The sequence below is a fragment of the Meleagris gallopavo genome, chromosome 10, assembly GCF_000146605.3.
Source record: "Meleagris gallopavo isolate NT-WF06-2002-E0010 breed Aviagen turkey brand Nicholas breeding stock chromosome 10, Turkey_5.1, whole genome shotgun sequence".
Lineage (NCBI taxonomy): Eukaryota > Metazoa > Chordata > Aves > Galliformes > Phasianidae > Meleagris > Meleagris gallopavo.
This window is the reverse complement of record NC_015020.2, coordinates 381,567-394,187: the sequence shown is the minus strand read 5'-3', so window position 1 is coordinate 394,187 and position 12,621 is coordinate 381,567.

Genomic DNA, 12,621 nt, shown 5'->3' with positions numbered 1-12,621 from the left:
CATCCCTAAAAAGAAATAATTTCATCATTACATGCATTTCTTGTATTTTTCAATAATGAATTTGTTAAACTTGAAATGCATATCTTTATACAGAACATGTTTCACTGCAAACATACAGCTCACATTAAAATTACTCCAGGAGAAGTTGGTAATTTATAATTACTCCTTAAACCCTCTCATAGTTAGTAGCTGATTAGCTGCTAAATTTTTCAGTAAGACTAGGAATACTCATTGTTAACAAATGGGAGAATTTTTTGCAGTTCTTTATTAGGTGAGATCTGCAGTCAGTCTCCTCATGGGTGGTGTTTGGTACACCAGTCTCTAAGGCTACAATACTGATAAAGATAAATCTAGAACCAAAATCAGTACTGCCAAAAGAGCAATTAATCAGCATATTTTTATAAACATAATCCATCATCAAAATATTAGTGCTTAAGCATGACAAATGAAAGTGTAGAACAAAAGTAAATCTCTTTCAAAAAGGAAAAAGTCTGTTCTTTCTGTTCCAGCCCATCATTTTCTTTGCATCAGAATGCTCTGAGTAGAGAAAGGAATTACACTTACCTAACAAAGAATGTGCCTGTGCTCAGGGATGCTTCAGATGACTTATATATCACTTTATAACTACGCTGGGGTGAACTAATTAGTCTGCTTGTTAAACAAAACTGCCAGTGACAGCCTATGACAGCAAACTTTCCACATGTATTGGAAGAGATCCCAGATGACTAGACTAACACAACATCTGGAAAACACTCCCATTAAGAAAAAAGATTACTGAACAAAATAAACAGAGACTTACTAGTCAAAACACATTTTGATCACTGAAATGAACAAATTGTCCTGAATGTATCTGGAACACATTAGGTATTATTGTGTAGCAATAAAAAATAATTATAGGCAAATGCTGAGTATATTTTCTTTCCTGTCAAAAGAAGCTTGGTGACAGTAGCCTGAAATTATGCAGTACTATCTGCTACTGATGGTGTTTCTTCTCCAAAAATATTCAAGATCCAATTCATTCAGAAGTATATAATTCACCACTTGTGCACTGAATGTGTGCTACTTTCCCCTGAGCTGAATAGAAATGTTGCCAAGGTGCTGGCTAGAAATCAAACAATTTAGTCAAATTTCAAATTGATTATATGCAAAGCAACAAAAATGAATGAAAGAGACATTAAACTGTTCTGAAAGTCTTTGCGATCATTGATTTCCTATTCAGAGTATTAGGAATGGCTACTTGTAAAGCCCAGAGCTAAAGGACACTGTTTGGAAACTTGAGTGTCTAAATGACATTTAAAAATTAAATCTTTAAATGTAGCAATAGATCTGGTGCTGTCAAGGATTAGCATTTAAGAATTGGCATACATGTAATATTTAGTTGTCTGGTTTTGTTTTACAAGAGGAAATTTCACTTCATTTTGTAAGAAAAGTTGCAACAGACTCCACCTGAAAACGCTGCATTTCTTATATTTCAAGCAACTACTATTACTCTAAATTACAGTTTTCTGTTGTCAGGCCTTTGGAGCCCTGGAAACACTTTCTATTCAAAACTTCAGCTTTCTATTCAAAACTTTCTTAAAAGAGAGTATTAATCACACAGAGCTATCTTGAACTGTTGGGTAATTTTCACATTCTGGATAAGCTGTACATGTGACACTAGGGATATCATGAAACCTTTCCTCATTCATCATATTGGTTACTTTTGAATGTAGGCCTTTAAAGCTAAAACACTGGTGTGTCAACACTTCTTCTCCATTCACTATTATAAAAACCTAATACTCTACCTCTACAGAATATACCCACTCTATGGCTTCATTTAACTTACCAAAACATAGCAACTTCACAGTATTACACTGCTTTAGACCACTTTGAAGGAAAACATTTCCAACTAACCACCCTGCCACCCTAACCACCTAACCACCCTAACCAATTCAATTTGACAGAAAATGTTTTTTGTTGTTGTTGTTGGTTTTGTTTTTTTTTAATTTCAGAACAGGCTGCTTTTTATAAAAGAGCTCAAATCAAGTAAATAATTTTGAAGAATATTACTTGGTCAGAAAGCCAACGTTTTCAATGAACATTTTATCTCTACATTATAAAATTCTGAAAAGTAATGTTTGCTTTGTCTTTCAGGCAAAATATATAAAAACTTATCCTTGGTTCTATTAGGTAGATATGAGCTGAGCAGTAATTTAATTAGATAAAGGCTTCAGGCAGCATAAGCCCTTGATGAAATATTTTTATGCGTATCCCAAATGTTATCTATATTTCCTAACTTCACAGGCTGAGCACATTAAAAATAAAATAAATTGCTTTGCTTATATACTGAGATCATCACAGTTACAGCACTATTTTTTTTATTTAATTTTTGATTAATGAATCCCACATGCTGATGCCCATTACTCAGCTATATTCTTACGCCTTTCCAGGTCTTGGTTTTTTCTGAAGTTCATCAGCCAGCTACATTCATGATAGTGCTTTCTGGGGTGTGCTCATATCCTCTGAGATTCACGTGGAAAATGTATGCCAGTAAGATCCAAGAAAATGGTCATGGTGTCAGCCTGAGTCTGGTCTGACTCATGCTTTATTGCTTGTCAGTCCTATTATTGATCCCCAGTGTTAACCCATTAGTATCCTCAAAGTACAATTTCTACATTAGAAATAATAATTACATTTGGAACATTATGGATCCCTGTGAGAACTCAGGTGACTGCAATAGCAGTAGGGATGTGCAACAGGAGTTATACAGAGAAACTGAGCTGAGCAACAGTACAGCAAGTGAAAAGAAAAGAAAAGAAAAGAAAAGAAAAGAAAAGAAAAGAAAAGGTGTTTTTTAGAGCAGTCCTGATCTACTGAATACTCACTGATTAGTGTACCTCTTTTTAATCTTTACATAGAAGGAATCATAAAAGAAATGTAACTGAAAAATTAGATGAGAGTGTTGAGAGTTGAATTAAATTAGTTCCTAAGAAGAATTATGAAGAATCCCAGGAACACTTTTGCTTTCTTTCTTGGAGGGGTGAGGAAGGAGAATGATGTAGAGGAGGAAGAAGCCCTGATGTGGGAAGAGCATGGGGTTACAAATTAATTTTTCTGTCCAGCTGGTAACTGACCAAAGGATATTTCCTTTTATTACCTTTATGATCAATCACCTTTTTATACCGGTACTGCTTACATCTTATTTGCATATTTTATTTGAATCTGGGGGGGGGAGAAAAAGAAGAAAAGGAAATAGTTAACTTTGAAAAACACTTAAATACACTGACTTAATGACTTTTAAGAATATTAATACCATTGGTTTTCTGTGATATATGAGTATTGTGAGAAGCAGGAGTATTGCAATGTATTCATCTCTAGCAAGCTGCTGTAATAAGAATTGGTCACAGACATTGTCCAGCTGATGTAAACACAGACTTCCTGCATTTCCAATTCCTCAGATGTTGACAGATTGATTTAAAAGTAAAAAGCAGAAGAAGAATCTGACTTAAAAATTATATTTTTCCACACAGTGATATCAGGTGAGGCAATAGCAGTAGATGGAAGATGAAGGCTGAAATCTGCATGGTGTCTGTGCTATTTTTATAGGACTATTGAGATCAGTAGGAAAACAGCTTTTATTCCAGAAGACCCTGTAATAGTTCTCAGAGCTGCAGACATTACTGAATATCCTGAGGAGCAGAAGGAGGGGAATCCAATCTGCTGTCTGTTACACATGGAGGTATGCATAACTTGATTTTCTCTGAAACCTCATCTCTAATCATCAATCAATAGCTATTATAATTATTCTCTGCAGATCCCAAATCTTTCCTCTGAAAGAAATGTACAGGATTTTGTCTCAAAGCTAGAGTGTGGATTTATTTGAATTAGGCTGGGTTGACATTTTGTGTGAATGCATACTCTGAGTCATGCAACCAGGCAGTTCCATGTCAGAAAGTTACGGGGAGAAATCTTCCAAGGACAGTGTCTGAGTGCAGGTGCAGGATGCTACTAAATCACAGCTATTAATCTCCCCTTTATTTCTAAGAATATTAGTTAGTCTGTTGAAATGGTTATCGATTTCAATCTAGACAGACTAAAAAGTGGCTACTGCCTCAGTCAAAGTGTCTCACAAAATGAATTGCATCCTGTATTTTCTGTTCTTTTTCAGTAAGGTAGCATATGAAATAATTCTCCTACTGAAAAAAGCAGGAAGAAAGCAAGACATTCAGCTACAGGAAGAAAAAAAATCACAAGAGGTTTGGCTGATGTGAGGATTGCAGATGATCAGAATTATAAGGAAAACAAACATGAGAGAGGAGCGTGGAATAGGAGAAAGAGGTAAACTTGGGAGAGTTGAAGAGGGAGTTCCCAATTAAAATTAAATTGCAGAAGCAGAAAGGGAAGAGGTTCTTGTTTAACTTGTGAATGAAAGACGCAGAAAATTATTTCAGACTGCAGTGATTTCATCCCCCTACAGGATCATTAATAAAGATTCCCAGAAACAGACACTACTCTTTACATGGCTTTTGCAAAGTGTCACCAAAAGAATCTGGGACAGCACTGCAAGTTTTTGTTCTATTCTCAGACCTAGTGTGAAGTAATTTTCCTGTTACACGAAGAATCATCTTTCTTAAACATCTCATTCAGGCTACTATAAATAATTTCCTTTACGCATGCTCAAGATTGCGCCTCATACACTGAAGCAAAAAAATATCTGTTTAAATATCTGTATTTAAGGGGAAAGTCTAACCGTGCAAATACATCACTTTTGAAAAGATTTTACTGAATGAAACAGAGTTCTTTATTAAGTATACGAATAAATGTAATGGATTAGGATTTTGTCAGGTAGAAAAATATAACACAGAGTACAAGAAATGGCATTGTCTTAAGTAAGGAAGGCTTCTGCAGCAGATGCCTACAACAAATAAGATCATTCCAAAAATGTAAGTTATTCAATGGGGCTGTATTACAGCACAGGTTGTGCAGTGCTTATCTAAATCTGACTTGGAATAACTGGCAGCAAAGGCAAGCCTCTTAGCCTGGCATTCTGAGGGAGTTGCAGGGCAAAATGAGGAAAATAACCCGATTTACTTGCTTGTAGCTTTCTTCTCTGTCAGGAAATTTATAGACATTGGTGTCTGTTTGCATATCATTAATCTGAGATTAGAAGTGAAGTGAGTATTAGTTGTTAGAAACCTGGAAGTCTGTTAAATTACCTGACTGTCTTGGGCACAAGTAGATGGGAGCAGGAATGGTCCTGACAAGGAGTTCAGTTCTTTACCTCCCTGGACTATTCACTTTTACAGTATGGGCTGCCACAACTAGAAGCTGCCATCAGGGCTGGTGATCTGATTTGGTTTTCATATTCTTCCCAAGATGCAGCTATGCTTGAGGATGGGTCATGCTTTAGAATGATAAAATGTCCAAGAACTCCATTGACAATTTTTTAAAGCTCAAAGTGTTAAATGGGACTGGCAGTTGCAGGGATTACAGCAGGAGGCCTGTAGCAGGGTGGTTGGAACTAGATGATCTTAAAGGACCCTTCCAACTCAAACCATTCTATGATTCTATAGGGGGTATGGGTGGAGGAGGTTGTGTTATAATGATTCATTCCACATCCTTCAAATTAAGGTTATGTTTTGGATTAAATTGAGATTATAAGAACCTAGTGATTCATCTCTGTGGCTTTCAGTTTTAGGAGTGTGTCTGGCAGAGACTGTTTAATCCCATTTACCATAGGGATTCATCAATATATTGATGTTATTAAGTTTATATTTGGACTCAGAACAGCTGTCTTTTCTACTCAGGTACCAAAGATACTAAAGGCCTAAAAGGAGTACTGGGATTCATGGACATGTTCTATTTTACTATGGGAACTGACCTGCAAAGTAAAATACAGTTTTTTTAAGTTTGTGCCAGTAAGATCCCAATTTATGGCTATACTGAGTAAATGCTCAGTCATGGCGTTTCAGTGTATTTCTGTAATGTTAATTTATGTTTCAGCTTCAGCCTGTGTTTTCAAATTACTTGCTGTGTTCCTTTCTGTAAAGATTGAACATATAACTGATATTAGTGTAAGGATGTGAGTTAGAATTAATATTTAGGCATTTACCACTTTAAGAAACAGTAAACGCAGGCAGATGTGCACCACGGCCATGAATGTGACTTTTTTAAAGGGATTGATCTCCAGATATAAAAAAGACTGGATTTAAGTTTCAAGGATCTAACAATTCAATAAATCAGCAGATACATTATCAAGGGCCTAAAGAAGTAGGGTTAGAGCTAGGCAAAATCAGTGTTTTACTTAGTCTCGAAGGAATGAGTCTTGTAATTGAGTTACAGTGGGTAGTGTGTGAAAAAGGCTTGTTATACCTGTTAAAAAGAGGAGAGTTAAAATCACAATTGCATTAGGAACCATTTAATTTTAGAGTGAATTAACACTCTACTATATATGTAACACTATACTATATATGTACTATATATTTCACAGGCACATTACATCTGAGTGTTGGATTGATGGTAACAGCAGATCATGTTTCATGGTAGAGGGTTCAAAACCTAGGTGAGTTCCAAACTTTTGAAATGGTCTTTGGTATCTGTAAGGTTTACATCTACCGCCAGGAAGATTTATTAGTACGGATGTGAGGATGAAGCAGCTAAAGCAGGTGGACTACACTCAATCTCTGAAATTCATCTTAGAATTTAACAATGATGCACAAGTTGTACTTGCAGATAAAGAAAGACCTCCACTGAAAGTTTGTATTTGTTCTAAATCAATCTGTTTTAATGTAAAATCTCAGGACATTTAAAGTAGAAAGACCTGACGTCAACGTATGTGCCTAAAATATTAGATATCGTGGTAATGTATTCCTTCTTTTTAATTTACTATTTAGTGAAAATACTACAAAGAATCCAACATGTTTCTTTCCCTGTATGTGATAGATTTTAAACATGACGATGCTTACAAATTTCCAGGATAAATGTAAAAGTGTCATTTCCAATTCCAAAGGAGTTTCAGAATATGTACAAAATCTGAATATTGCTTTGATCATTGAATTTTTGAGCTTATAGCTTTTTTTTTATAGAAAACGTGAAGGATAGACTGGCTCTACTATCTGATTGTCCTCTTTCTATGTGACGTAGGTATGTGATGAGCCCTTTTGCTTCACTTCAGAATTGAAATAGGTATCCAGTGTTGGTAGTTGCTTTCTGTTTTGATCAGATGCATTATTAGATCCAGTGACAAATTGGGATAATTAAGGTAAACTTTACATTTCATATCTTAATGTGAAGTTTAGCAGCAGTGTTACAGGAAAGCTTGAATCCAGAGTAGTAAAGTGCAAGGAGGTTGTAGAGAACACAAGTAAAGACTAAGAGGCATTTAAAGCATAAATGAATGCTTCATTATGGGTGGAGATGAGGTATTGGTTTGTTCAGCCAGCGTGGCACTGATGGTAATAGGCTGGGTCGCAGACACAGGATGTGTGAGAAATACAGTTTAGCATCAGTAACGAGCTGCCAGATTGTAGGTAGCGAGACTAACTGGAATATACAGTCATGAGGGGAACAGGAGCAACTCCCTCTGCCAACAGATAGTGTGTGTTTTTGTACTTGGGAATCTACAGAGGCGGAATAAAAGGGCTGTGGAATTTGCAGAGGTTGCAAGAGCCTGGCATGGTTTTAGGGGTGATGTTATATTTGTAACATTATGTTCCAGAGCACTGTCTTGGGCTGATGACTCTGCCTTATTTCATGGTAACGCCCCAGTGTTCTCCTCCTGAGGGCTTCGACTGCTCAGAGAAGTTCATTATTTGGCCAGATAAAACTTTGCAGTTATTGTGACATGTTGTTGAGATTTTCTGATGATATTTAGCCCAGCACATCTAAGGGCTTCAGTGTCCTCCATCCAGTGAAAGTGGAGAAAATAAAAATATTAACTAAATACTGTGGTCTTATTTGGAACACTGTGAACATTTTGAGCTGCTTGTATACACAGTACTGAAACTATGACAGGTGAGAAGAGGGGCAGTGATAACAGATCAAGTAATGGAAAAATGCAGGAGGAAACTCTCTAAAAGGGTTTGGCTTGTTAATTCTAGCAGAGAAGGGCTTTGATTTTTGGGTGTAAACCCCTCCAGGCAGTAAGAATTGGAAGACTGAGCTGAAGAGGGTTATTGGAACTAAAGGAAAACAACAGCCTAAAGTCAAATAGTTCTAAGCAGTGTGTAAGCAAAATGAGGCAGGAAATTAAAACAAGGCTTCTAAGGACTGTATCGCTGAGGGTGTTAAAGAGCCTTCCCATCAGGCAAGTTTTGAGGTGGAGCTTGACGCTTTTTCACAGAATCATTAAGGTTGGAAAAGGCCTCTAGGATCATCAGGTCCAACTGTCAGACCATTCCCACCATGCTCTGGAAAGCGTGTCCCACAGTGCCCCAGCTCCACACCTCCAGGGACAACACTTCCCTGGGCAGCTTTTTCCACTGCTTTTGGATAAGATATTTTTCCTAATATCTGATCTGATTTTGAATGTGGTGAAAGGCTGCAGCAGCTGTGGATGATGCAGGAGTGCCTTCCTGCTGCCCCTCACTTGTGGCCCTGGTCTGCATAAGCAGAATAAAACAGCGAGATGGAAGCTCTACTGCTAACCTGCTGCCGTTCTGACACAGGACTGCTGAGCGGGGATGATTTCTTTAGAGACATTACTTCACTGTAAATGGATGTGATTTGTTTCCATTTACTAAGCTGTGTATCATGACCATCTGCTGAAGAGCCCTGTTTGGGCAGCTGGTAATGCTTTGCCATTACATAATTACACGAAGAGGCAACAAGAGTCTTTTCCAGCTTCCTGACACTAGAGCTGATATTCCACTTGAATCCCTTCCCTCCTGAGGGTAGTTTCCTTCTTAGCAGATTAGAGTGTTGAGGAAGTGGAGTGGAGAGCTCTTGTTCCTCTGAAATCAGTTCTTTTACTTCTGTGAGCTTTCTGCTTTTCTTGCTGGCTTTCTCTTGCTCACCATTTAAGCAGTATAGACTTCTATGAGAGTGAGAGTAGGAAAAATCAGTATGTACCACTTCATCAAAAATATATAATATTTTATATATAATATATATATAGTAATTCTTGCTGTTCAAAACAGTTCTCACCGAGTATTTTCATATTAGAAGAAATGATGTTGATTGAATTGTTGAAGGTCATTTTAAAATCCAATTATGAAATCAAAGCAAAATTTAAACTTGTATATTCTTACAGACAAAGAGGATAATCTTCAGTGTTGTGCTGTAGTATCTGACTGAAATACCAGTTAAGGATAACACGAAATCATTTAAGTAGAGCTTTCCATGTTCATGTATTTTATAGCAAAATCACATTACTAAATAGCAGAGTGTGAGAAAGCGTGTATTAACTGTTAGTCTGTCCATGTGACCTTCAAATGAAAGGCAATAGCTGCATTAACTGAGCTGTAAAATAAGGTCGTGTTTTTTGAAGTCCATTGTGATATGACTTTTTCATGGAAACAGTCTTAAATGTAGCTATTTCATATATTTCATATATGAATGCAAGAATGTTCTCACTGGAGAATGAAGACATCCACAGAACATGATAAATTGTTGTTTTCTCCCCTTTTAATGTCATGCAAACAGCATTCACCCTCTGTAATCTTAGCCTTATGCCAGGACAGTAGTTCGCTTGTGACTTGTGAGCCAACTGCAGACATTATGGCCGCTCAGTGATGATTCTGGGGACCTGATGTTACTTCTGTTCTTTTAAAGTTTTTTACATTTATTATAATAACTGTCTTGGTGTAAAATGCAGTAACATTTATTTGGAATGATTACTCTTTCACAAGACTCCCTGGCAGATTGCAGACTTTTACCAGATGTTCTGATCTACAAGTGCTGTTGTTCATCCTTCAAGTTAAAATTACCTTAAATAGGTCCAAAACAGCTTTAAAAAACCCCACTGCATAATATACGTGAATGCATTCAAATAATTTACTTACACAATCTCTGTTGAAAGCTGCAGAAGAAAGTTAACCAAGTAACTCTTACATACATGTTGCTATTGCCAGCAGAGTTTTTTTAATAATGCCTTGTTTGTGCTGCTTGTGCTGTTCACGTTGCTCACACTTAACCTAAAAATATGAATTAATTTTGTTGCGATAATTCAGGCGATAGCAATGATTATTAGCAAACCTAAAACTACAGTCCTTGCTCCCAAATCAATGTCTTTCAGTACTTCAGGAATGTTATGAAACCAGGACTTGGGCAGGATTGTTTTCTTCCTTTTTCTAATCTGGAACCACCTGAGGTGCATGGGTTACCCCATTCATTGTCTAGCTGCTTAAGATACAAGGAGTACATTGGTCCCTTTATTTTGCAACACCCTTTCACCCTTTGCCATGTCTACCCTTAATTTACCACCACAGAGTGATAAATTTTAAATCCTTTGAATTTTGGAGGGCTGCTCCAAGAGTAATGCCTTCTATTGTGAGATATTGGCCCATGATATCAGAGACAGATGTTGGTGGGATAGCAATAGAGATTGAGCCTTCCCACCTATACTCCATTACAAGCTGTTGCTGTGTGGCAAATGGCAGCAAAGGGGCAGTCTGACAGAATGGTGTCTGTCTCAGAAGTGTGTACGAAACAAAAATATGTCATTGAATTCCTCCATGTGGGAAAAAAATGGCACTGATCGACATTCAGCAACATTTGCTGAACATTTATGGAGCCCTAGCAATGGATGTGAGCACACTGAAGAGTGGGTGGTGCATTTCAGCAGTGGTGACAGAGACAGTGGGTCATCTCTACTGGTGCAGGCTTTTACGACATGGCATGCAGGTTTCTGTTCATCACTGGCAAAAATGGATAGTTAATGATGGGCACTATGTTGAACAGTGTTATTCAGTAGATGAGAATCTGCTCTACCAAATAGTGTTATTGTTCTCATTGTATCTGTTGTAATTTCCCGGGAAATAAATATGAAATGTTACTTTCAAAGCAACCTATATAACTTTCCATAGATAGCCACGTTGTTTTCATGTATATGAAAATCTTATACTTCAGTGCAATTCAGACTAAATATATCACCTGAGGATGGTCTCTGGGTTGTTCAGAGAATTCAAAACATCTGTTCAAAGAGGCAAAGGCTGGGAGAAAAGCCACTGAGGAAACTATTTTGGTTTTGCCATCATCCATCCATCAGAGTATGTCAGAGGCTGAGGTTTATTTTAGCTAGAAGAAAAATGTATGGGATTTTCTCAGTTCTTCTTTAAGTTCTTAGAGATCTTTGGCATAGAGCTATTTGTTTTTCAGGCTGATAATTTTCTATTAACTTGTAGCACAAAAGATGTAATCAAAACCTGCACTACATGATTTAAGCAAAGCTTTAGGAATAACCAATGTCTAGTTTGTCAGAGTCTGCTGAGCCTAACTGCTCAGATAAAAATCTTCCATTACAGAAAGCTACTTCTCAGCAAAACAGTCACTGCTCATTAGACAGTTTGTTTTGAATGCTGCATTAATTCATTCTATGACGTGTTCTTCTTGTTCTAGTTATCATTTTCATTTCTCTACCAGGAATATCCATTTTACATCAGCCAAGTAACTTGAGGGAAACTTTTGCTCTTTTTCATAGTATATACTGAGGGCTGTTGGTTGATTAGGAGAGATTTTTATTAGATGAGGTCTCCAATTCAAGGAGTCTTGGGGTTTTCTAGAAAGGTAGTGGCTGTCTTCCACTTGCAGTGACTGGAAAACACTGACAGCTTTCTCTGTTTGTCTGCAGTCAAGTTGCACTGTACATGGTAAAGATACCATGGCACTGCCTTCCTGAGCAATGCAGTTGGTGCATACCCCTTCTGTGATATGGCCTCAACTGCTAAAGGACATCATCGCTTTTACATCCCCAAACTTTTCAAAACATGAGCTATGAGATGTTAGTGGCAATATTTTGGGTAAGGCTTTGCAGGGTTACACCCAATTTAAATTTCTCTATCGGTGTCCACATCGCTGAGAGTGATCACAAGGGAACCAGCAAGAAAACCATAAATACACCTTTTTCTCCCAGAAATCCCTGTTTTTACATGAAAATACCCCTTTCTCTCCCACAAATACCTATTTTTAACCGAAAATACCCCTTTTTCACCCAGAAATACCAATGTGCACATAAAAAATACCCCTTTTTCTCCAACAAATACTTGGTTTTCTACAAAAATAACCCTTTTTCTCCTACAAATACCAGTTCTAATCCGAAAATACCCCTTTTTCTCCCACCAATACCTGTTTTTAACCGAAAATACCCCTTTTTCTCCCACCAATACCTGTTTTTACCGAAAAATACCCCTTTTTCTCCCTATAAATACCAACGTGTACACGAAAATAACTCTTTTTATCCTACAAAGACATTATTACACAAAATACCCCCTTTTCTCCCACAAATTCCTGTTTCTAAACGAAAATAACCCTTTCTCTCTCACAAATACCTGTTTTTACACGAAAATTCCCCATTTACCCCATAAATACCTGTTTTTAACAAAAAATAGCCCTTTTTCTCTAACCAATACCTGTATTACACGAAAATACCCCTTTTTCTCTCCCACCTATACCTGTTTTTACACGAAAATACCCCTTTTTCTCACA